Here is a 26,139-nt window from a genome sequence, read left to right as displayed (position 1 = left end):
CAATAGGTCCTGTTTTCCAGTGCTCCTTTGCATCTAGTTGTCATAATCTGGACCCTTGAAAAATTCTCCACATTTTCCTTTAGCCAAAATGGACACAGAATTATACAAGTGTCTGACCAACACTAAGTATTTTGGAAATGTTACCCAGCAGTTCCTATATGTTATGCTCTTGTGGTTAACTAGAAGTGTGTGCCCAATAATTAAGAAACGAAGCAGTATTTTGCTGACTCACAATGAGCCACCTTAATTCCCGCCCCCCCCAAAAATAACTTGCACATACATAGGTCCCATGTAAGATTTAGTTTTCCAGAAGTTGTTCTTCCCTAGTGGTTTTAATTCTACTTATTTGTACCTATTATATTCAAGGTCAATCTAAATTTTAACCCTATCTTCCAAAATGCTCAACAGGAACTTAAGTACATATTTTCTATCATCCTAGTCATAGTCTACACCTTAATCAATAAACAACATTGGTTAAAGCAATTAATAAATCAAAACTAATAGTACAGAGAGGGCTTATGGGTTGGTCATGCAGATTATACAGAGCATCCAGGGATCCTACATGAGGATCACCAACACAGCTATCTGTGCATAGTAACAGCAGCTCACAGAGTTGATCAGCCTGCTGTAAAACTGAGCCAACTGGCCCCACTAGGTGCTACCTCTGTGTTCAGTGTTAGAGATATGAGAAATCATGAAGACATGGTCCCTGTCCTCCAGGAGCTGACTGCTGACTACATCCAAGTTCTCACTTAGATCCAGATGATTTACAGTGAAGACCATGGGAACATGCTTCCCAATGCGAGACTCACAAATCCTACCAACACGCCGGTCCGCCTGTAAGCAGACCACACCTATAATCTCACGGTAGAAAATAAATATACTACAAAAAAGAGAGTATCCTCTGGTTAAAGAAATTTTTCCTAGTTTCAGTTCTGTAATAAAACAGATATTCTTAGTGGCTCCAAGAATAAAGAATAAAAATGTCACTTTTTATTATCTACCTATATCTCTGCTACATATTATAAACCTGTACTCAGACCTATTCATGTTCTGATCAAGACATTTTATCGTTGCCACCAGGCCCTTCATATGGCCTAAGAACAAATACCAACAGCGTAGGGGGCCTGTTTTTCAATGTACTGACCACAAACTGATTCCCTGTGATTCCCTGGAAGTTATCAAACACAATTTCACCTACAATTTTCCTAGGTGGGTGTTATCATTGACAGGGGCATTTTCCTTTTTTACAGATGATAGCTAGTTCTTTTCTAGCTCCAAGGCCTCTCACGTGTCACCACTTGCGGACATGTGAAAAAGAAAGCCAGTGGCAGCAGAGTGACCGCAAACATTCTGTGAGCAATGCAGAAAGAAAGTCATATTCCCGAACTCATCAGGCATTCTCTGACCGGTACCTTCCCAACTGTAGCATGGCTTTAGAGTTTCCATCTTGGATTCATATTTTCCAAAAATTGTGGTCAAAAAGTGGAAAGCTATTGTATTATTATGTAAAATATGTCAGGAAAAAAGTGACAGGCATGTTTTACTAAACTCTTAGGAAATTTTATTCTTATTATTCTTATTCTTAATTTTATTCTTATACTTATTTTGAAAAATCAGTAAGAAATGAAAGTGACCTTTTGTTGAGATACACACACACTGACATTCAGCGTCAAGAACAAAAAAAGAAAAAAGAAAACCAGTTACTTCAGTGAACTTGGGTTCAAATTTCAGCCCCACAATGTAAGATCTATACGTGGCTAGGTAAACCTCTTAAAGTTCTAGACCCTCAGCTGTCAGCTACATGGAAGTATCTTCATGGAACCACTGAAAGAATTAAATGGAACAATGCAAGGAAATCACTTCTTTCTAGTGCCTAAATTATAATAAATGGCTAAAAAGAAAATTTGTATTAACTCTCCTACTATAATGTGAAAAATAAAAGCCCCTTTGAATTTGCATGGAGTAAATATAGCCATCTATAGCAATCTAAAAGAGAAATCCTACTTTTAATTTACCAAAGCCTCACTTTTCTCATCCACGAATACGAAACCCTTGAAACGTGGGTAAGTGGTCTAACAATGAAAGGCTCTGTACTGTGTTACAAGGATAAGAAGTCCTAGGAGTCACTCTTAGGAAACTCTAGTAGGATACTATCCAAGTCATTTTTATGGGAAATTGTCAAGATCGTTGTTCAGGATGACAATACTGTGAACGATGAAGCAGATACATGGCAGTCCTGACAAGCTCAGTGGCCCAGGGTGACCTCACAGGATGAACTGTCATAAATTCCTAACTGGGCAGGTCATGGTGGGTAGTCACACCCCAGAACTATAGCTTCCTTAGTAAAAGGTTCATCTTTACCTTAAGCAAGGCCTGTCCATTGTCCTTCTGTGTCGAGGCTGGCACACCTTTGAACCACCAGAGTAATCTTTTCAGACCCTCTCACAGGAGCACATGCAGCAAACTCCTCATGGCTACCACCTGCCGTCCCACCACCTCCATCTACTGTAAGTGCTGAACAGTAACTATCCCATACCCACCAATGTAAAGAAGTACTGTATTTCGCCGAGTGTAATGTGCATGTTTTTGCCCAAACTTTTGAGGGAAAAGTGAAGATGCACATTGTACATGGGTAGTACTAATTCTGTTTCTATATAAATGTTTTTAATTCTTTTACTTATGCATTAAAAGTATAACTCTAGAAAGCAATAGCAATATCCATACTGAAAATAATACCCTTGAATATGATAATCAGTTTTGTTTGTAAATATAAGTAAATAAATAACTGAATTAAAAAATTAAAGACTTTTTCCTGAAAGTCTGGGCTAAAAACGTCGGCACACATTATACATGGGAGCGTGTCATACACGGCAAAATACAGTATGTATCTATGCATTTTGCTTCTTATCCAATCCCCCAAATTTCCCCACTTTGCTTTCTCTCCATTCCTTAATCCACCACCAGTGTATTTCATGTACCCTTCCTTGTGTCTTCTCCTTCAGTTCTACATCTATAAAAAGACCTGCCGAGGTGCCATTCTCCAGAACATTTTCTCAATCCACTGAGATCTTGCTTCAGGGCATGTCCTGTGTTTGGCTCACATAAACTCTAACAAACTCTTATAAAACTTTACTGTGGGTTTAGATGCTCTTTTGTTGGCGATACTAACAGGCCTAGGCAAAACCACACCCGTATGCCTGTTTTTAATGCCACCCTGGCAATGGGAATGTACAGTGGCTTAGAAAGGAAAGACTCAGAAAGTAAAAGGGCTGCTATTGTAGCTTTGTGGCAATAGTCTATGAGTGTCTCCTAAACCTGATTTCACATCTGAATGCATCACAGAGAGCTTTTCAAAAATGCAGACTCCTGTGCCCCTTCTTTACACCCACCAAAGCAGAATCTTGGGATCTGTGTCTCTAAGGACTCTACCTGGTTCTTCTGCAGCCATCCTGACACCTAACTTGAAAGCTGATAGCTTAAAGAGGAAATGTGGAATAGAAAAAAATGTATTCTCAGGAAAGAATATAGGAAGAAAATGTAAAGGATTTTTTTCTTTATATTCAACCAACCATCTTTCTCAAGTCTTACATCTTTCTGTTGGTAAATCAACATCTAGTCCAAAACTGAGATCCCACTGCAGGGAAACAAGATGAATTCAACAGCAATGGTGAACCAATGACCATAGTTACTTCAACCTACATCACCCTGAAGGGTAGGTAGCAAGTCATGCAACCCCAAAATATGCCGCTTGGAGCTGAAGGCATCTGAAAGATAGCAAGTGCAGGGGGAAGCTTTCTATGAACTCCATTTACCTGCCTGAAGAAGAGTCTCCAAAAGGAATCTGGTTGTTACAGATCCCTCCCTGGGAGTTTCATCAACCAGAGAAGAGTGACTCTTGTCACAGGAGAGACTAGAAGTCAATATCAGACCCCAGAGAAACTTTGTCCCAAATTATTCTACCCCCCATCCATTACTCTAAGGGCCCATTCATGTTTCCTATAAATTATTTACTTTCCCCAAAGAGATCTATATTCCCTTTCCCTTTTTTCCTATTATGATGGTATTTAATCCTAAAATCAAGCTACCTCATGGGTTATCTCCCATATATACATGAGGTGCACCTGTTAATGAACTTCTGTTTGTTTTTCCTTATTCATCTGTTTTATATTGCAGGGGTCTCAGCTAAGAACTTGGAAGAGTAGAAAGAAGATTATTTTTCCCCCCCTACAACCCAATGAAAGTTCTTTCTTAAACTCGTCCACAGCTTCTACAGGCTATAATTATGAAGCTTTCCCATCCAAGAAACCAACCTACAATATGATTTGCAAGTCAAAGCAGCCTTAAGTGGTGGTTGTGGGAACTAATTGCAGTTAGTTTTAATCTTCCTCAAGCGTATTCATCTAGCTGCTTTTCACTTTGAGCCATCTAATGCACGTTCATTTTTGTTAGTACATGGCTACCACAGCAAGATAGCCCTCCACCCCCACAAGTGACCACAAAATAAAAGTATCCTTCAGAGTAGGGGTTGTTAGCTCCTACAACCTCAGGAAATAGGCAGATGAATCAGGTATAGTAAATGCGTGCAAATAAAGATGTTTCTGTAATCCAATACTAACATTTTTTATTTACAAGAGTTGAACTGACACTTGTCCTCTGTGGTCAGAAGACAAGGAGGAGTGGAAAGGACTCCAGCCAATCAAAACTGAAGATGCCCTTTGCCTGGGCACTCATTGTCTTGCAGATAGTAGTTCTAAGCCAGTATGGCCAGCAGGCTTAAATTTTCTCCCCTGAGAGGCCAGAGCCTACTCTGGCGAGATTGTGGTGCCATCTACTTAGCTTACTGTTATTAAAGAACTGATCATCCTGCCTCATTAACCTCCCTGTTTGTGTCCCATGGTTAACACGCAGTCTTATGGTCAGACTTTGGCACTGGCTGCACCAACAAAAGTAATCTGGATTGTAACAATCATGCTCCCAGTGTCAGTTTATAAACAGAATCCCTGGTTTTAGACATTACCCTCCTAGACTGATGTTTCTCAACCATGAGCAGATGCCCTCAAAATAAGCTGATACCGAGCTTCAGAGTTCTCCAGGGTTAACAGCAAACATGTCACCCTAGAAGACTTTTGGGGAGAATCAGCTGGTCTTCTGTAGTGCATGGGAACTCTAGTGAGGTGACTTCAAATAACTTAGAAATGAGAGAAATAAGGTTATGTTCTAACACAGGACTTGTCTGCATTACCACTTTGTTTCTGAAATTCTACAAATGCAGCTTTTAATCTGATGGCACTAATTATGCACCCAGTTCCCACGGCTTTATTGGCTTTAAATCCACTTATTTGGCTGACTGCTGAGCCTTTTCACTAAGAGTTAACCTAGACTCCATGTTTTCCCTCAACCCTCCAACCTCGCATAAAAACTAACCAATCATCAAGTCCTGTGGATTCAATTTAATATTTCTGGACCCCACCAGTTCCTCTCCAGTCTCACATCCCCTGCCTTGGTTGGGATCCTCATCAGCCCTGGCTTGAACGATCTGGATGCTCCAGCACGGCTCTCATCTTGCTCACAACCCTCCCCCTGCAGCAGCCGCTGTAATATTCTAAAGGAGAAATAAGATGCAATCTTAACTGTATTTGTTTGTTCCCCATACCTGAGGTCTTGACAAAGAAACATAAATTTTAATTTTGCTCCCAAATCCCAAAACTTCACATGGTAAACAGAAAACCTGCAATTTGTTGTTCAATGAAAGTCTCTTTTTTTTCTGGCTCCATATATTAAGGTCAATGAGATAATGTGAAGTCAGTTTAGCTTTCTTACAAAAATTTGCTCAAGTTACTGATTCTGAATATGCAAAATTCCTAGTTAGGCAATATTACTTTTTTTAAAGATTTTATTTATTTATTTTTAGAGAGGGAAGGGAGAGAGAGAGAGACAGAGACAGAGAGACAAAGAGAGACAGAGAGAGAGAGACGAAGAGAGACGAAGAGAGACAGAGAGAGACATCAATGTGCAGTTGCTGGGGGCCATGGGCTGCAACCTCGGCATGTGCCCTGACTGGGAATCGAACCTGCGATGCCTGGTTCGGAGCCCATACTCAATCCACTGAGCTACACCAGCCAGGGTGCAATATTATTTTTTAATAAAATAGTTCTCCAGATGAAAACTTTAGTTGCTCCACAGCATGTAAGCATGAGGAATAATTAAATAAATTAGACAAAAATTTAAGTCCACCAGCCAATTTTTCCATGTAGTTCAATTACTACTCATAACTAAAAATCCTCATTAGAAAAATCTAAAAATGTAGTCTGATTTGCCACTATAATAGGCACACAACTTGAATCTGGTAACAACATACATACGAAGTTAAAAAGGTCAGTCACTACCAATTCGGCATTCTTGGTGGTTGGAACAACACGGACGCTGGAATGGGCTTGCCAGGGTGTGAAACCAGAGGGACTGGCAGATCAATAATCCATATTTAAGACTTCACAAAATTTGCAAAGATTGGTACTAAATCAATATGCCCCCCCCAAAAAAAATCCTCTAAAAGTATTCTGAAAGTAGTCAGAAACTTTTGAACAGGAAAATAAAAATTATAAGTATATGAATAAAGGCTAAAAATAGTCTTTAGTCTGTTAGAAAAATACTTGGACACAAAGAAATACCTTAAAGGGGGAATTCCAAATAAAGACTTACACATAAAGATCAACATTGACCAGGGGAGGCCAGGGTCTGCTCAGAGAGATTCGGGGGAGGGTGGGGCAGGGCCTGTGTTTCTTTACTTGAAGATCTGTTTGGTCCATTCTGCTATACAAGTAAGTTCACAACCATTATTGTTGGAGGTCCATCCTCCACATTTAACGAATTATTTATAAAGCAAATAAATAGACTCCATAAACATTTTTGAGAGAATACAGCAGATACTCTGTAAAGCCCTGATAACAGGTCACTGAGGTTTGAATGCCACTGCGTGAATTACAAAGTACTCCAGCATGCAATCCTAAATGGGCAATCGAGATAGCCGCTAAGTGCATCTTCCAAAGTTTGCTTTGAGATTGTAAATCAGAATCATTAGGCATATGTTTTTATGAATGGCAAAGTATGCTATTCTTAACTCACTCCTACTGGTCTAAGGATTATCAGGAAATTATAATTTCTCTCTCACAGAGATTAACATTTGAGCTAGAAGCCTTTGAACTGGAAACTCTACTCCTGGAGAAATAGTGTGAACACGTATGACTATGTTAAAAATGCGTGCTTACTTCGGATTCATTTTTAAGAGCAAAACATTATAAACAACCTAAATTCCCATCAATATCCAGTCTTCGTTGGTTAAATACAGTATGGCCTATCCAGTCAATGGAATATTACATAGCCTTTGAAAATCATGACATAGGTCTACAGATATTGACTTGGAAAAGTGACCATGACATACTATAGAGTGAAAACAAGGAGGTTACAAAACAGAAAATGAGTTCATGGATGTAAAATCACATGTGCATATTTATATGTATAACAAGACGTCTAGAAAAAGTTTGCCAAAATGTTCATGATTATCCCTGAATTGTGAAGCAAGAAACAGATCAGAGATTCTGCAGGGCAGTATTCTTATTCAACCAAAAACACTTTCTCCCCAAACTGGAAGACATATCAACATATCAAAAGATATTTTATGGAGACCCTGCCCTCCTCTCTTTTCAATGCCAGTCCAGGCATGATGTTGGGAATCCAAAAGGTGAAACTGGATAAATTCCCATCTTCAAAGAATTGTGAGAAAGAAGAGCAAACAACGCTAACTATTTATAACAAGGCCTGGATGGCATTTCTGTGAGAAGAAAATGGGACCACTCCTCTGAGCAAATGCTGCCAGCGCCATGCCAGGGCCCACGGCCTGGTGGACGGAACACCAACAAGATGTCAGTTTGTGCTTTCTCCCTTGGACACACACCTTTGGATCAGCACAAAAACAGCGCAGCCACACACAGCAGCCTGGGTCATTGCTCACTGACATTTTTTAAGTGCATGCAACATGTGAAAACTTAAATATAGTTTAACTCTTTAAGGAAGGAAAAGAGGGAGCTCTTTCCACCATCAGGTTACCAAATGCTGTAAGACTTGGCTTCCTCTGCTGGTATATACTAACCCTCCTTGTGTAGGAGACACTATGTTCACAGGATCCTCCAGGCCAGTGACTCACATCTGCCTCAACCATAAATCTTGACTATTTTGATCTCCTCTTTCCTTGTGTATATGTGTAGTAAGCATATTCTTCTTGTAAGCTTAATATCCAAAGGACAAACCCTGCTCTCCACCTAGACCACAAGACCTGTGTTTACACAAGTTTACTGGCATTGTCAGGGGACTCTTTAACCTTCTTGTCAATCAATCACTACACCCTAACTTTAACAAATGCTACAACAGAGCCAAAAAATACCATCACCGACAATAAAAGACAGCTGCTGGGAACATGCCATATGGAGGATTTGTTAAGGTGAGATGGAGAGTTCACAAGCATCACTCACTCTGGGGGATTCATTCTATAATAGAACCTTCACATTCACAGGTTTAAATTCCAAGGAGCAGTTAGATCGGCTCCAGAGAAGCCATATACCAATCCTACAGTAGCAGGTAGAAGCAGAGTATCAAAGGGAAGGGCAGGCTGGGATGCCTTTCATTGAATTATGACAGGATCATTAACCCCAAATGTGAGGCCTTAAAAGCTGAACTTAACTATAGCAAAAAAAAAGCAAGGGTTGTTAGAGAACATGAACCCAAAGGAGCTGGAATTGTTGGCATCTCCCAGTTTCTGAGTGCTTGTGTCACTGGGACGCCCCACAGCTGGCTGGCAAACTAAGACACAAGCTGCTGGCCTGGGAGCACTGCTGACAGTGGACAGCACTGGCAGCAGACAAACATACTCCAACCGAACAGGACGGGAGCCGCATGAAAATCGACAACATGGGAATAAACATTTAATCACGTGCTGTGGTCTGTACTGCTTGTTTCTTCTGCTTACACTGAAAATAGAAGGGGTGTGGTGGGGACACTGAACCCATACGTGAAAGGAAGTGGAAGTTTATAACAGAAATTATAAACTTTAAAGAAGACCAAACACATCAACCATTACAAATAATTAATTAATTAGTTAATCCTTTAGCAAGCATGATACAAGCCTTTATCTTTTAATTTTAATACCAGATATTTGTTGACGCAAACGTTAGGTAAGTTAATTCAGCTATTTCTATTTTAGAACAGACCTGGAATTTAACACTAAAAAAAATAATAATAAGCCTTTAAAAAGGCCCTCCATTTTTTAAGTATATGAAACATATAGAAAGTATAAAAGACAAAACCTGAAATATAGTTGAAACAAGTTATATATTTTCTAAAAACCTAAAAACTGGAGCAAAACTTCTAAAAATATTCTCTAAATCTAATATCAATTTTAAAATGATATTTCCTACTTGGATTCCTATTTGGAGAATATCATCAGTTTATAATTTTTTGGGAGAGCTTAAAAAAGTTTTCTGTAATTGATATCTTATCAGTGTCATACACAGCAATGAAGGTTAGAGAAGAAATGTGACCCATGTTCACATACTGATCCATACCATGTCAATTTAGAAGGCAAGGTACTCTGTCCTCCAATGTCCCAATTTCACAAATGAGATTTTTGGTAAGTTCCATTAACTCTTCTATCTGATATGGATCTGCCAAGGACTGTAACTTCAACTTTAATAAGTCTCCCCAGTCACGGTCAACTTCATGATTCTGTTCCTGGGCTGTATAATCTGAACAGTGCTGGCAAGATTCCTGTGCAGCCGCCAGAAGCTTTCCCTAATGTTGCCTCAAATTCCAACAGGAGGTGCATTTACTTAGATCTGAGGCTTTGGCATTTGAAAATCCCCATTGATATGTACATACCTGGGGGAAAAGGGCCAGATTCCATTCTACAAGTAGGGAAACTAAGGTTCTAGATCACACAGATTTTAAAGGGCAGAGTAGGTATTTGAACCTAGAAAGTGTGATTCCAGGAGTCTTTGCTCTTCCTATTTCATTAAAAGAAATGAGAGTGGTAGGAAAAGGTGAGGTAGGAATGCACTCTAGGCAAACCGAGATAAATCTGCTCCACAGTTCCACTTCTAATCAGCCACGCTTTCTCGTGGACAAGAAACTGTTATCCCTGACCAGCAGCTATGAAGATAAGGAGTCAGGCTGTAGTCTGAAGTCATTCTTTGTGGTATCTGTTCATCTTGGGCATGCATGTCATGCTGTGTAGCTGGCACCGAGGATCACACAGTCTAGTTAAAATATATCTTGTTTTACTTCCACAAATAAAAAACTGGGGAGTTGAGAATACGTAGGCAGCGAGTCTACAATAGACCTCAGTCTCCATAAACAGGGCAATACCTGCAGAAGCCTCATCACAGCTGTTCGCCACCCTCCTTTCGGGATGGCAGTTTGCAACAGGAGTCAACTCCTGGGAGGATCTTGGATGGCTGCCACCAGGCAGTTTTATGAACCTTGTAGGCTATTATCCAAACCGGAAAAGGCTTAACTATAAAAGGCACATATTTCAAAGGTTTCTGCTGGTTCTCAAGGGAAACTCCTCTTTCCACTTCCTTTGCTGTATTGCCCCCCTCCGGCATCTAAAAAACACACGTGAACCCTCCTGTGACCCCCTCCCTCACATTCTTTCCGTGCCCTCCATCTCTGCTGCCAGTGCTTCAAGCAGCCTAAGTGGCTTGCCCAGCAGCAGTGCCCCAGGCTTCGTGATTTTAAAACACTCAGCAAGGGGAATTCCATCCACTTGATTTTATTGTGAAGGATCTCAGCAAGACCTTCCAAATGAGCCAGCCAACCACCGTTCGTTGATAGCTTCTCGGGCCCTATCTGCCAGCAGCTTATACTTTAGTGCAAAGGCATGGGCAAGTTAGAATGCTGGCATTCATACCCTTAAAAATTTAGTATTCATAGCAGTGAGTGATCTTGGTGGATGTCTATCTCACCCAACTTTCTCCCTTAAATCATAAGAAAACACATCCAAATGCTAATTCCCAAATCATATCAGTAAAGAGTGCCAAAGTCAAGATTAGCACTACCGTTGCTCTCCACTCTGCTGAATGCCCTTTGAAGTATCAGTTATGACAGCAGCCTCCAGTGTGTGGAAGGTGAGAACAGGCAATATGTCAGGAGGAAGAAGGAAAGAGAGAGAAAACATGACTTATCATAGTTTTATTGTTTTTCTTATGATTTGGCACAAAATTAAGCATTGGACTAGAATACCTCTAAGTCCACAGATTCCTCAATTTTTGGCTATCAACTTTTATTCTCTTGAGTTTTCACAGTTTATATTTCCTCATGTGGCTGCTGCAGCTGATAGCAGTGATGGCCTACCCAAGTTGGAACAGCCTGAACCAGTCCAAGAAGCACAGAACAGCTTTGGCCAAGTTCCAAGCCACAGGGCTCTGTGCTGACCCCAACTAACAGGAGCCCTCCTGCAGTCTCAGTGCTCTGAACTATTGTAAAGAGATGCACCCTGGGCAAAGTCACATGTCCATTATCAATCTGGGAATTAATGCTCTGGCCTTTGTGGTCTCCTGAAAGGACATGATAACCATGCCAGGAGCCTGGACCAGCTGTTGTAAGGGTTTCTCAGTACCTAGTCCAGGCCATGGGAAACACAGGAACTTGTTGAGCCTGAGTTCTTTGGAACTGCACCCTTCAGTCTCAATACAAAAACACCACCAGGTGCCTGCAATCTGTAATCAGCGCTCTATTAAAATGCTCTTCGAAATGCCAGAATTATCCTGATTTCCACACACAGCTGTACAAGGTCCTGTTGGGTAACTGAAGAGTCTTTATAGGTTCACGTGAGACTCCCCAGAAGCAACAGACTAGAATGCCTTGGTTAGGCATCCAATCCACTCTGAAATCTCCATGAGCAAGGGATGGGTGGGTAGGCAGCCGTCCCTGTTGTAAGTGCTGGGATGCCACAGACCAGCCTACAAATCCAGGTCAGACTCAAGGTCCATAAGCAAATGAAAACTCTGCCCGATTTAATCAGCTCTTCTGTCATTCAATGTCAAACCCTTTTTTAATCAGCATGTTCCAGAAAATAACTAGCCTCTGACCTAACTAGCTGTGCAGTGTTTGATAAGGAAGAAAAACCTATCTATTGAAAACTCTGCTCTACTCTAATAATAACTCAGGTTAACACTAGTACAAGTTTATGGTACTACGCATTAACAAATTACAGAGGTGTTCAAGCACATCTGATCTGGCTCCCTGTCCAGATTCTGGGACCAAGGCACAGCAGTCACTTCTCCCCTGTCCCAATCCTACAGATGCTGGATGGTGAAAAGAAGGCTAAGCTTCTCATCAGATGATCTGGGTCTGAGCTCTGACTCTGCACTTACTTGATGAATAATTTTGGGTAAAAGTCTACATCTCTGAGAGCCATATCTCCATCTTTAAAATGGGAGAGTGCCACCCACTTCCTAAGACTTGTAAAGGATGAGGAAGAAGGTTATGGAAATCACCTTCCACCTGGGATGCCCTGGTCCTCAAAAGGCAGACAGGTATGTAAGTGTGTCAGCTTATAGCTGAAAAATGCATATGCACATCACAGTGTATTTTCCAAAGCTTTCCTCAAGGGTCATACTATTTCATCTTCAACTTGTGAGGGAAGGAACGGGGTATTGTCATCTCTCCTTGACAGGTGAAGAGGATGAGGCTCAGAGGAGGGACCCACCTTGATGACTCCACTAGACTTAGTCAGAAAAAGAGATGGATTTTCCTCCTGCAATCCTGTCCTGTTCCCAAAGCACCCCTTTCTTTGCCTTACCATATGGAACTGCCAGCTTAAGCAGGAAAATAATGACAGAGCCAATTTAAGTCTGCTCCACTGTGGATGGAGCACTGTTACCATGGGAGATGCAGTGTAGAAATTTAAAAAAGGCAAGGGCAAGGGCAAGAAAAGGTAAAAGGAGCACACAAGGAGCAGAGCAGAGCTGGGTGAGACACAGCTTCACCCATTCAAGGTGCGATGGGTCCTAGACACAGTCCTTTCCCTCGTGGAGCTTACAGTCTGGGTGGGGTGGGAGGGGAAGCAATCAACAAGCGAGCAAATCAGGGCAGCAGTTGAAAATAAATCAGTTTAGACACATCCTGTGGGTTTAGCAATTAAGTAGAGTGATAAAGAATATAGTCACTATCATTGACCACTAACTGTCAGGCAGGAAAATCAAATAATGTGGAACCAAAACTCTCCAAACCTTCTAAGAAGAAATTCATCTAGTTTTGATGAATATTTCTGTCCTAACAATATAATGTTTTTTATCGTCAGCGGTAACAAGGAATTTCACCTGAAGGGACAGAACCTTCATTCAACACACACTACAGAGTAATTACTATGAGCTGGGCTTTGTGCAAGGGATAGAGATTATAGGCAAAGCAGATATATTCAAGGAAAGCAGTCTCGTTGGAGAGAAAGACAAGGAGAACAGGCAACTAGCAGACAAAAGAAGGAAGTCAAAGCTGCTGCCCAACGGCAGCAGAAGATGCAGATACCTGAATCCTTAACAGGGGTGCCCAGCCTGTGGCCCACGGGCTGCATGTGCCTCAGGATGGCTATGAATGTGGCCCACCACAAAATTGTAAGTTTACTTAAAACCTATTTTTTACTCATTAGTTTTTGTTAGTGTTTGTGTATTTAATGTGTGGCCCAAGACAACTCTTCTTCTTCCAGGGTGGTCCAGAGACATTGAAAGGTTGGACACCCCTGCCAGAGGCTGGTGATCAGGAGACACTTGCTCTGTTCAGCCTATCCTTGAAATGTAACTACAGACTGTAGTTAGGTCTGCCTGCACAAATGATGCAGGGAGATCCACGGCCCTGAAAAGCCATGGATGCTGTTGGCGCTGAGTGAGTGACCAGTACTCCACCTGGGATCTGCACAAGGGGTGGGGACCGCTCTAGCTCCCTAAGCTAGGAAACACAACAGACACGTCGCGGGGATACATTTACGTACACAATCTACACACTTTCAGAAAAGCAAGAGGAAACTCTGGGTACATGTACGGAAAAAAGAAATGGTCATGGAGGAGCTGCTACAGGAAAAAGGTATCTGAGACAAAAACATAAATTCCTCAAATGTCTATTTGGTACCAACTACTACTGGGGGATGGGGAGGGGAGATGAAAAGAAAACCCTTTTAAAGTGTTCATCCGCACCCCTGCACTGAAGTGGGAGTGGCTAGATCTGAGGTTGTAAACAGATAGTTTGAAGGATAACTTTTCTTGGCTCATGCACTTTTAGAAACATACTTTATGTAAAAAAGAATTCCAGTTTCTCTTGAAAGTTGGGAGGATCTGACAATATGAGGCCTGTGTGCCTACCTCTGCCTCATCATCACCATCTCCTCAAGCAGTCCACAAATTCACCAGTGCCCACTATTCCTTATTTTATTGCACCAACCAAGGCTTAATGAAAACTGAACATCATTCAAGTTGCCCTGTTCTTCTTTTATGGGGCCTGTTATTTAGTCCTGTCTGGTTACTGAGTACGAGGAACCTGGTGTAGATACTAAATGAATTAGCCTGACTAGAAAAGTTGTAAGAATATATAGGGAAAAAGGAGAACAGTTTGAAAAAAAAAAAAAAAGGTATAGCCTAATGGGAAAGTAAGCAGAAATCAAGAAATCATCACGTGAATTTTGGGAAATTAAACTGAAGGCATGAAACAGAAAGTGCCAAATGTTCACATCACATAGTCATTTTAGAAGTTTATAAACACTTTGTGTTCTCAATTTCTACAGGCCAACTGCTTTGAGAAAGTGCTACCAAACAGGCTCTGGAGACACAAATAAGGTGAAATGTGGATGGTGGAAACAACCTTTTAGAGAATACTTCAGTTATATTTATTAAAAGCTCTGGAAATAGGCATCACAGCAATTCTGCTCCTAAGAATTTATCCTAAGGAAATCAAACAAGTGGGCAAAGACATATTCAAAAGTAATAATCTATGCAACTGGTAATCTTAAAACACCAGCCTGATAGTTTTCTTTCATTGACATCCAATATAATCTCTCTATATTAGGTTAGCTGAAAAGTCCATTTCATTTTTTCTGTAAAATAAAAAACACATTTTTCATTTTCATCAATAACTTTATGATTTGGATATTTTGAGTACGCCTGCTATCCCCCATGTGACAGAACGTCGATTATTCTCAACTAATGCCTCAATTTGATCACTGTCAACGTCAACTGGTCGACCTGACCATGGAGCATCATCTGGTGAGAAATCTCCAGTATGACACTTCACAAACCACTTTTGACACATTCAAGTAGTCAAAACACCTTCTCCATCCACTGCACAAATCTTTTTGTGTGTGTGTGGTTCAGCTGCATTTTTACCTTTCTTGAAATAATAAAGCGTAATATGCCAAAAATGTTGCACGTTTTCTTCAATATTAAAATGTCTATACAAAAATTCACCAATTTTGATGTTATTCTTAAATGCACACTGATATGAGAGCTATCACAATACAATTTAACAAAATTGTTTCAAATGAAGTTAAAGACAACTAAGTGCTACTAGAGCCATCATACAGAAAAAAATCAAAGGAACTTTTTGACCAACCCGATATAACCTTAAAGAACCAGTGTTCTGCAGAAATATGAAGGTTGAAACCTTACGTATTCATGTTTTCATCCTTTCAACCAGGCATTTCATTGACTATCTACGATGTTCCAAGTCTGAGCTAGACCTCTAAAGAGTGGCTGCACAGGGAGAGGTAAGCAGGGCGGGCATGGTCAGGAGACTATGCTGAAAGGAGCTTTGAACTTGCAAGGGGGCTCTCAATAACCACTCCTCCCTTAATGACCACTGGTTTTGTACAAAGAGCTTAAATATATAGGGGTGGGCACAAGTAGGTTTGTAGTTGTTTGTATGGAAAAACATAATACAAGAATGAGTAATAATTCAAGAATAAACTTTGTACTCATAACTGTAAACTTTGTCCACTCCTATTTAACATCTGAATTTTTTATAAAGGACATTTATGTCTAGCTTGTCTCTCACTGTTCATGTAGTAAACTTCTTAGATTGCTGCATTCATCTAAAGAGTTCCTGGAAAGAAATAAACTACACAATGTCACAGGATCATCCCCAGTACAATCATCATCTATTTTACTCCTGTGTGTACCTAACACTACACATCACTACATAACTGGTCTGTTGATTCTGCGTGTGTGTTCCTGTAATACAGAAACCCCCTGATTTTGGATAGCTGTATCAAAGTGATTAAATGGTTACTCATTGGGTAAGTCCAGATTAATCCAGAAAAAGTTGGAAAAATTCCAATGAGAAAGAGTGCAGGGCTGGGAGTCAGGAACTTCAGGAACTTTTATTAGCTAAATTAAACTAGATAAATAGCATATATTAAAAATAAAAAAGGAAGCCCAAGATGGCAGTGACATGGGAGGACACCAAACTTACCCCTTTTCATGAGCGAACTCAAATATACATGTATATAGAGAGCAATTACTCCTGAGAGACAACTGAGGGATGAATGAACAGCTTCTGAACAACAAACAAGAGAAAGAGACCCCATGGGGAAGGCCGGGAAACTCCCCTCTGGGAGCTGCAGCATCTCTCCAGGTGGGAGAAGCCAGTGAGCACCATTGTTTATATACTCTTCTACTTACACAAGGTAGGCAGGAGCTCTACTCGGTGCTTTGGCTTACCTGCAAGGTCACCACAGCTCATTCCCAGATATGTTGCCTGTGGCCTTTTGCCTCTAAACAGAGGGAGCAAAAGGAACAGCAAACAAGACATCATCATGGGCACCTGGCCTTCCAGCCTGGCCTCCCTGCTGGGCCACTCCAGCCAAATGGGCCAGTGCCCCAGGCACCGCAGGTGACTGTTGACTGCATCCAGCTTCCCAAAACTACTCAGCACATAAAGTCTACATGGAGGTTGCTTCTACACAAGTCCACTTTCCCTACAATAAACAAGGGGGACTGTACAGAGAATGCTGTGGAGCACAGGAGCTCTCCAGAGACTGTGCGAATTCTCCAGGGTCGGGGTGCTGGTGAGCACCACTGTTTACATCCCCTCTCCACCTCCACAGGCTGGATGGGGGCTCTATCCAGGCACTCTGGCCTCCGTCCAAGGTTGTGGCAGCGTGTTGCTAGACACACACACTGAGCTCATTTTGGCCGCAAACAAAGGGAGCAAATAGGATCAAGTAACCTATGCACCTGGCCTCCTTACCTGAAGCCATTTTGGCTCAGTAGGCCACAGGCTCCTGCCTGATTCCTACAGGTGTGCACAAACCACCTGATACACACAGTCTACACAGAGGCTGCTTCTGCTTAAGGCCACTTTTCCAAGACTGAAAAAGATAGCTATTTTGTTGAATTCATATAAAAAACATAGTCAAAACAAATGAAAGATAGAAAAATATCTCTCAAATAAATAAGAGAAATCCCCAGAAAAATCCTCCAAGGAAATGGGGGTATGTAATCTGCCTGATAAAGGATGAAAAGAAGCAGTCATCAGGATGCTCACCAAATTCAAGAAAGGAACACAGGAACTCAGGGAGAACTTCAACAAAGAATTAGAAAACACAATAAAGATTATTTAGGTTTAAGCAAACCTAAATAATCCAGTAACTAAAATGAAAAGTATACTAGAAGAAATCAACAGCAGATTAGCTAATACAGAATGGATCAATGACCTGGAAAGCAGACTAGTAGAAATGAACCAATCAGAACAGCAAAAAATATTTTTAAGCACCACACTGACAGCCTAAGGGACCTCCAGGATGACACCAAGTGCTCAAACATTTGCATTATAGGAGTCTCAGAAGGAGAAGAAAGGGAGAAATAAACAGAAGCATTATCCAAAGAATTAATGGCAGAAAACTTTCCTAAGCAGGGAAAGGAAACAGACATCAGGTTCAGGGAGCACAGAGAGTTCCAAACAAGATGAAACCAGAGAGACCCACACTCAGACATACTGTAATTAAAAGCACAAAAGTTAAAGATAAAGAGACAATTCTGAAGGAAGCAAGAGTAAAACAATGACTTATACACAAAGTAACCCCCATAGGCTATCAGCTAATTTCTCAAGCAACAATTTTACAGGCCAGAAGGGAGTGGAAGGATATCTTTGAAATGCTGCAAGAAAGGAAATTACAACCTGAAATAATTTACCTAGTAAGGTTATCATTCAGAATGGAAGGAAAGATAAAGAATTTCCTTGGCAAGCAAAAATTAAAGGGGTTCATCACAATTAAGTCAGCTTTACAAGAAATTTTAAAGGATATTATTGAAACATAAAGGGAAATTCCATAACCAGAATTTTAAAAAATATGAGAAAGGAAAAATTGTTACAGGTAAAGCTAAATGTTTAACAAACATAGTGAATCAGATTTAAAAAGCTACTACAAACATAAAAGAAAAAAGTATCAAATTCAGCTCTAACTACAATAAGTTAGGAAATACACAAAACAAAAAAATTCTAAAATCCCAAATAACAGTGTGGAGGCAGTGGTAAAAATGTAGTCCTTACAGAACACATTCAAACTTAGACACCTATCAGCTTAAAAAGACTGCTGTAGATATAGAATGATATACATAAATCTCATGGTAACCACAAACCAAAAGCCTACAAAAGATATACAAATAAAAAAGAAAGAGGAAAAGAAACGCAAAAGAATACCAGCAAACCACAAATGAAGAGATCAAGGGGGGGAGGATAGGAACAAAGGAGACCTATAAAACTAAAAAAAAACAATTAACAAAATGGCAAAAGTACATACTTATCAATAATTACTTTAAACGGAAATGGATTAAGTGCTCCAATAAAAAAACGTAGGGTGGTTGAATGCATTAAAAAGTATGAGCCATCTATACCCTGCTTAAGGAGACTCAATTTAAATTGAAAGACACAAACAAATGGAAAAATGTAATAAAAAATAAACTATTAAGAAAAAAGAAAAGGAAAGATACATACAGGTTGAAAGTGAAGGGATAGAAAAAGATACTGCATGCAAATAGAAACAAAAAGAAAGCTGGGGTGGCAGTATTCATATCAAACAAAATAGACTTTAAAACAAAAAAAAAAAGTAAACCAAAAAGACAAAGAAAGACATTACCTGATTACAAAGGGGTCAATCCAAGAAGAGGATATAACAAACATTTATCTGTGCACCAAACGCAGGAGTGATTAAATATATACATTATTTATTAATGGACATAAAAAGAAAAATCCATAGTAATACAATAACACGGGACTTTAATACCCCACTCACATAGTGGATAGATCATCCAGACACAAAATTGGTAAGGAGGTAATGGCCTTAAATGTCACATTCGACTAAATCAACTTAATAGACATTTGTAGTACATTTCACCTCAAAACTGCAGAATATACATTTTTTTTTCAAATGAACATGGAACATTCTCCAAGATAGATCACATATTAGGCCACAAAATAAAATAAGCCTCAATAAATTCAAGAAGATTGAAATCATATGAAACATCTTTTCTGACCATGATAGCATGAAACTAGAAGTCAAGTACAAGGAGAAAGTAGGAAAAAAGACAAACATGTAGAGGCTGAGCAACATGCTACTAAACAACCAATGGATCAAAGAGAAAGTCAAACAGCAAATCAAAAACTCTCTTGAAACAAATGAAAACATAACTTTTCAAAACTTACGGGAAGCAGCAAAAACAGTTCTAAGAGGGAAGATCACAGCTGTATAGGCTGACCTCAAGAAACAAGAGGGAGTCCCAAAGAAACACTCTAACTCTATGCCTAAAGAATTGAAAAAAGAAAAAAAAAGTAAACCGGAGGTAGGAAATAGTTAAGAACAGAACATTAACAAGGCAGACATTTTTTAAAAATAGAAAAAAAAAACAATAAAAATCAGAGCTTGTTCTTTGAAAAGATAAACAAAATTGACAAACCTTTATCTAAATTCATCAAGAAGACAGCCCAAGTAAACAAAATCATAAATGAAAGAGAAGTTACAACTGATAACACAAAACACAAAGGATCATTAAAGAGTACTAGAAACAATTATATGCCAGCAAATTCGACAATCTAGAAGAGATAAATACATTTCTTTAAGTTTATAACCTTCCAGGACTGAATCATGAAGAAATAGAAAACCTAAACAGACCAATTACTAGCAATGAAATTTAAGCAGTAATCAAAAAACTTCCAACAAACAAAAGTTTAGGACCACATGGTCATGGGTGAAATCCTACTAAACATTCAAAGAATTAATACCTACCCTTCTAAAACTATTTCAAAAAACTGAAGAGAAAGGAATGCTTCCCAATGCATTCTATGATTGCCAGCATCATCCTGGCACCAAAACCAGGCAAAGACATTACACAAAAGCAATTTATAGGCCAATATACTTGGTGTACACAGACACAAAAATTCTCAAAAAATTAGCAAACTGGATTCAACAATATATTAAAAGTACTATACACCACAATTAAGCAGGATTCATCCCAGGAATACAAGGATGGTTCAATATCCATAAATCAATCAATGTGATACATCACATTAATAAAATAAAGGGTAAAAACCATATGATCCTCTCAATCGATGAAGAAAAAGAATTTGACAAAATTTAACAACCTTTTATGATAAAAACTCTCAATCAAGTGGGTATTAGAAGGAACATACCTAAACATAATAAAGGCTGTCTATGACAAATCCACATGTAATATCATATTCAACAATAAAAAGCTGAAAGCTTTTCCTATAAGATCAGGAGCAAGACAAGGATGCCCACTGTCACATTTCTGTCCAATGTAGTATCAGAAGTCTTAGCCTCAAGAATCAGACAAGAAAAAGAAAGAAACTCATCCAAATCAGAAAGAAGTAAAACTCTCATTTTCACAGATGATATGATCCCATATAGAGAAAACTTTAAAGGGTTCAACAACAACAATAACAAAACTATTAGAATAAATGAATTTAGTAAAACTGCAGGATACAGAATCAACATACAGAAATCTGTTGTTTCTAAACACAATAATGAATGATAAGAAGGAAAAATTAAGAAAACAATCCCATTTGTAATTTCATTAAAACACATAAAACACCAAGAAATAAAAAACCATAAGACATTAGACCATAAGAACATACAGATAAATGGAAGGATATATTTGATTCATGGATTAGAAAGTCATTAAAATGTCTTTACTACCAAAAGCAATATAGAGATTCAGTACAATTTCTATTGAAATACCAATGGCATTCTCTCAGAATTAGAATAACCCTGAAATTTATATGGAACCACAAAAAGCCCTGAATACCTCAAAAAAAGTCTTGAGAAAAAAACAAAATGGGAGATTGCATGGTCCCTGATATGAAATTATACTACAAAGCTACAAAAATCAAAACAGTATGGTACTGGCCCAAAAATAGATATATAGATCAATGGAACAGAATTGAGAGCCCACAGATAAGTTCTCATTTTTATGGTCAATTAATCTATAACAAAGGAAGCAAGGATATACAGTGAGGGTAAAGATAGTCTCTTCAATAAATGGTGTTGGGAAAATTAGACAGGTACATGCAAAAAAAAAATGAAATTGGACCACTTTCTTACACCATGTACAAAAATAAACTCAGAATGGATTAAAAGCTTACATGTAAGACCTAAAACCACAAAAACCTTAGAAGAAAACATAGGTAGTAAACTCTCTGACATCACTCTTAGCAATAATTTTTTTGCATGTGTATCTCTTTTTGGGCAACAACAACAACAACAAATAGTACTGTATCAAACTAAAATTTCTTTTCACAACAAAGAAAACCATAGACAAAACCAAAAACAACCTAATGAATAGGAGAAAATCTTTGCAAATGATACATCTGATTAGGGGTTAATATTGAAAAATACGTAAGGAACTCATACAACTCAACACTAAAAAAAACACAAAAAACAATACAATTAAAAAATGGACATACAACCTGAACAGATACTTCTCTAAAGAGGATATACAGATGGCCCATGGACATATGAAAAGGTGCTTAACATTAGTAATCATCACAGAGATGCAAACCAAAGCCACAATGAGCTATCACCTCACACCCATCAGAAGGACTATCATCAATAAATCCCATGAGTGTTGACAAGGTATGGGGGAAAAGGGAACAGTCGTGCACTGTTGGTGGGAATGCAACTTGGGCAGCCACTGTAGAAAATAGTGTGCAGTTTCCTCAAAGAATTAAAAATGGAACTACCATATGACCCAACCATCCCAATTCTGGGTTTTTATTCAAAGAAAATAAAAAACACTAATTTGAAAAATATATACATATACCCCTATGTTCATTGCAGTATTACTAGTGATAGCCAAGATATGGAAGCAACCTAGATGTCCGTTAACATGTGGATGGATAAAGATGTGATACTCATGCACAATGGGATATTATTCAGCAAAAAAGGAATAAAATCTTGCCATTGCAACAACATGGATGGGCCTAGAGGGTATTATACTAAGTGATATAAGTTAGATAGAGAAAGACAAATTCCGTATGATTTTACTTATATGTGGACTCTAAAAAAATAAGTGAATAAGCAAAATAAAACAGAAACAGACCTACAGATAAAGAGAACAAGGCTACAGTTGCCAAAGGGGATCAGGGAGGAGGGATGGGGAATAAACACACACACTGCAATGCCTTAATTAGTTTGAAGTTACTTGGTGTCGGTCGATGGCTGCGGTGATCCTGATGCTTAGTTTACTTATAAAATGACTATACTAATGTCCTCTATTCTAACTCTACCCCTCATATATCATATAGTTCTCAATGGTATGTAAACATAAAGACAGCACACTGTATTTACTGAGATCAAAGAAGCGTGAATGATTAAATGCAAATGCAAAAGTCATGTCAATACAATGCAGAAAACTAAATTTTTCACTTGTTTCTATGCAATTAACTTAGAAACTACATGGAAATTAGCTGGGAAGGAATGCTCAGAAATAAACAAGCTTGATTACAGAATCTAAGCACCAAAGATACCTATTCTATCTGCTACAAAATTAGAGTGCTCTAGATCCTTCACAAGGGTTGAGGGAAAAACCATTCTGGTCTGAGATATATCCCCTGAACTGAGGTTCTATTCTATGCCACATCATTCACTACTGAAGAACTCCTTTTAAAAAATAAATAAAAACAACAACCCCGGAACCAAATTTTAACAAGGAAAGGCACAAAGAAGAAAAATAGAAGGTAGGCCCAGGAAGAAAACAAAATTCCATGGTATTTTCAAAAATCCAGGTCAATCAACAGCCTGGAGACAACATTAGAGTAGTTGTTTACAGATCAGAAAAGTCAGTTCAGGGTCAAAGAGGAGAGGCAACAAGTCAAAGGCTTAGGAATCCAAGCTCCTCCAATATACCGTACTGTTTGCAAGCATCAGGGTCACAGAATGCCAGCAGACGGCCACCCCTCACCAGCCATGGGCTCTGCTCTACTAGACAGAGTACATGCTAAGCCAGTGACCTATGCATTACGTGTCTTTCTCACAGCTAGATTGGGAGATGGGAATTTCTTCTTCTCCTTAACTGAGCATTAAGATAGTTTCCACCACTGAGCACAGGGTGTGTCAATGTTACATGTCACATTTGGTCAGTGGGCTGCAGAATAGCTAGATTGGACCAGTGAGAATTCGAGCTGAAATGGACACCATTGAGAATTGTGGACTCCCAAGTGGCCGATGACCGCTTCTTGTCGTAGCAGCTAAGACTTTGGGGTACTTCGTGTTGGTGAATGCATGGTTTTACCTCTGAGGACTGGGCTATATTAGAAGAGGGTATGTTTAGAATTGTGTGTAGGAAGTGAGGTTTGTGTCAGGCAGGGAAGGGATGTACTGGACAGGTTACCTCAGCGTGCCTTGCTTCTCATTTTATGGGAACTACCCAATCTTCTGCCTTTATGAATCACATTATTTATCAAATGGCTATACTAAGTTGCCCCACTCCACCTCCCACCCTGTCCAAGCTGAGTGGAACAGGGTGGCGGTGGGGAGGATGCTTGATCCAGGAAGCATCACTCCAGTACAATGTGGCCTTGCTTGAAGAGATAAGCTGGGCCATTCAGGCAATGAAAGAAAACAGAGCTAATGACTCAAACAGCAGTGGGAGCTAAGCTGTAAGTGTCATTTATGATGCAGAAAGAAGCTGAGAGAAGACAGCATGCAAGTGAAAGCTAAAGAGAAAACCAATCTGTAGGTAGAGGAAGGGATGGTGCAGCTATCCAGAGAGAAGGAAAGAGAAAGAGAGAAAACAAAGCAGCCAGAGCTGTCTGTGTTCACCCAGCTTCCCAGTTCAAATGCAAGGTTTTGATAAACTCTTATTTTCTGAAGTATTAAATAATTGGTATAGTTGCTGTTACCTGTAAACAAAAGAACTTACTGAAAGCAATGAACATTGGCAAATTACTGAAAATCTGCAAGTATGTGTCTCACTTTCTTTTCTCATATATTAGGCCCAACACCTGCCCAACTCAGCTCACAGAGGTCACTAGGGAGCACAGTCAAATGAGTGTGTAATCTGTCATTACTGAGAGGCAAGACCAGTAAAATGACAGCAAGTTCCGACTTTTAAATATACGAACTTCCACTGCCTATCTTAGATGCTCAGCTCACTGAGCTTTTATCATCCCTACAGGCAAGACAAATCCAGTCAAAGCACATATTAATACAAGATGACATCTGTATTTTATGTAAGGGGAAAAAATCAACCCATTCAAGGTTACGATTCCAATAAAACCAAACCACACTAAAAGTGTCATCTGGAGAAGAAAAAAAAAAGATTGCCTAGAAGACAAACTTTGGTAATGGACAAGTTTCTCTCTCAGAACTGCCTTTTTTCCATGACTGCACAGCCCCAAGAGCCTTACTTCTCAGACAGGACTTCTGACTACAGAGCTGGTAGACGAACGATCCCCTCCAGCTCTAAAGTGGCAAATGTGGCGCCCAGGTCAGCTGGGGGCCTCCTCCCAGTATCGTTATTCTTCCTCCCACTGTTTCTCCCCAGGCGGCGTCAGGAGCCCCTCTCTTGCACCGCGTATGCACAGCTTTGTCACCGTGCCTCACACACGATGGGGAATGGTTTCTGTTTATCGGGCTACATCTCCAACCAGATTATGAGCTTCTAGAGAAACCCCCACACCTAGCACAGAACCTGGCACATCGCACAGCTGAAATGGCCTCTTTTACGTGCACAGACCTACATTCCCTCCCGCTCCACCTGCCTTTTCCTAGCAGTTCTCTATACAAGGGCACCACTTAGCCCAGTCATGTTGAAAGAGGCTGCTACTGCCATCTGCTAACTTTGGTTTCCCTTGGCTCTACTGCCTTCATTCCAAAAATAAGACCATTACCAGCCCCAAGAAGGCAGAGTCTATGTTCCACATCTTCCCTAAATATATTAAACAGATTTTCTTTTCAAGGAAAAGTCAAAGACACAATCTTTCCAGCTTACAGAAATCAGCTTCAGGACCATAACCAAGGGATCAGCAAACATAAAGGGACACACAGTAAATATTTTAGGTTTTGTAGTCGTGTTCGCAGCTACTCAGCTCTGCAGTTACAGTGTGAAAGCAACCATAGACAAAAATGAATGGGCAGACCTGTGTTCCAATAAAACTTGATTTACAAAAGCAAATGGCCATTCCACAATCTGGAGTTTGCCAACAACTAATTAATCCAATGCAAAAGCACACATGAAGCGTGTACTTCTGTGGAACACAACACGGCCAGGGCTGACGCATGTGCAGCACAGCATCCCTGGCCTTTGTATTAGAGGAGAATCACCCGTAAGTAACTCTGGAAAACAGACTTGATGAGTATAATCAAAGAAGCACAAACAATATCGTGCAGTAAACTTCTGAGCACCTAAACTGTTGATCATCAGCTCCTCTTCTGATGCTCTTCCCTGCCTTCTGGGACATCATGTCCTCTGGCTTTCTTCTAACTGCTCTGACCACTCTCTCACAGCCTCCTTCACAGACTTACCCCCACTGCTGTGGTTTTCCTAAAACACTGTTACTCCCCTGGGTTCTGCCTGATGATTGCTTCTC

The 26,139-nt window shown here is 39.7% G+C and overlaps 1 protein-coding gene across 3 annotated transcripts in view; it reads right to left on the bottom strand.

Moving 5' to 3' along the window:
* STXBP6 (syntaxin binding protein 6) overlaps window positions 1-26,139 on the bottom strand; it is a 243,683-nt gene that overhangs the window by 167,144 nt on the left and 50,400 nt on the right. The gene's annotated exons all lie outside the window — the stretch shown is intronic.

Source organism: Phyllostomus discolor, chromosome 1 (assembly GCF_004126475.2).
Source record: "Phyllostomus discolor isolate MPI-MPIP mPhyDis1 chromosome 1, mPhyDis1.pri.v3, whole genome shotgun sequence".
NCBI classification, from domain to species: domain Eukaryota; kingdom Metazoa; phylum Chordata; class Mammalia; order Chiroptera; family Phyllostomidae; genus Phyllostomus; species Phyllostomus discolor.
The sequence above is the reverse complement of the archived record's forward strand: the minus strand, read 5'-3'. Positions and strand labels throughout refer to the sequence as shown.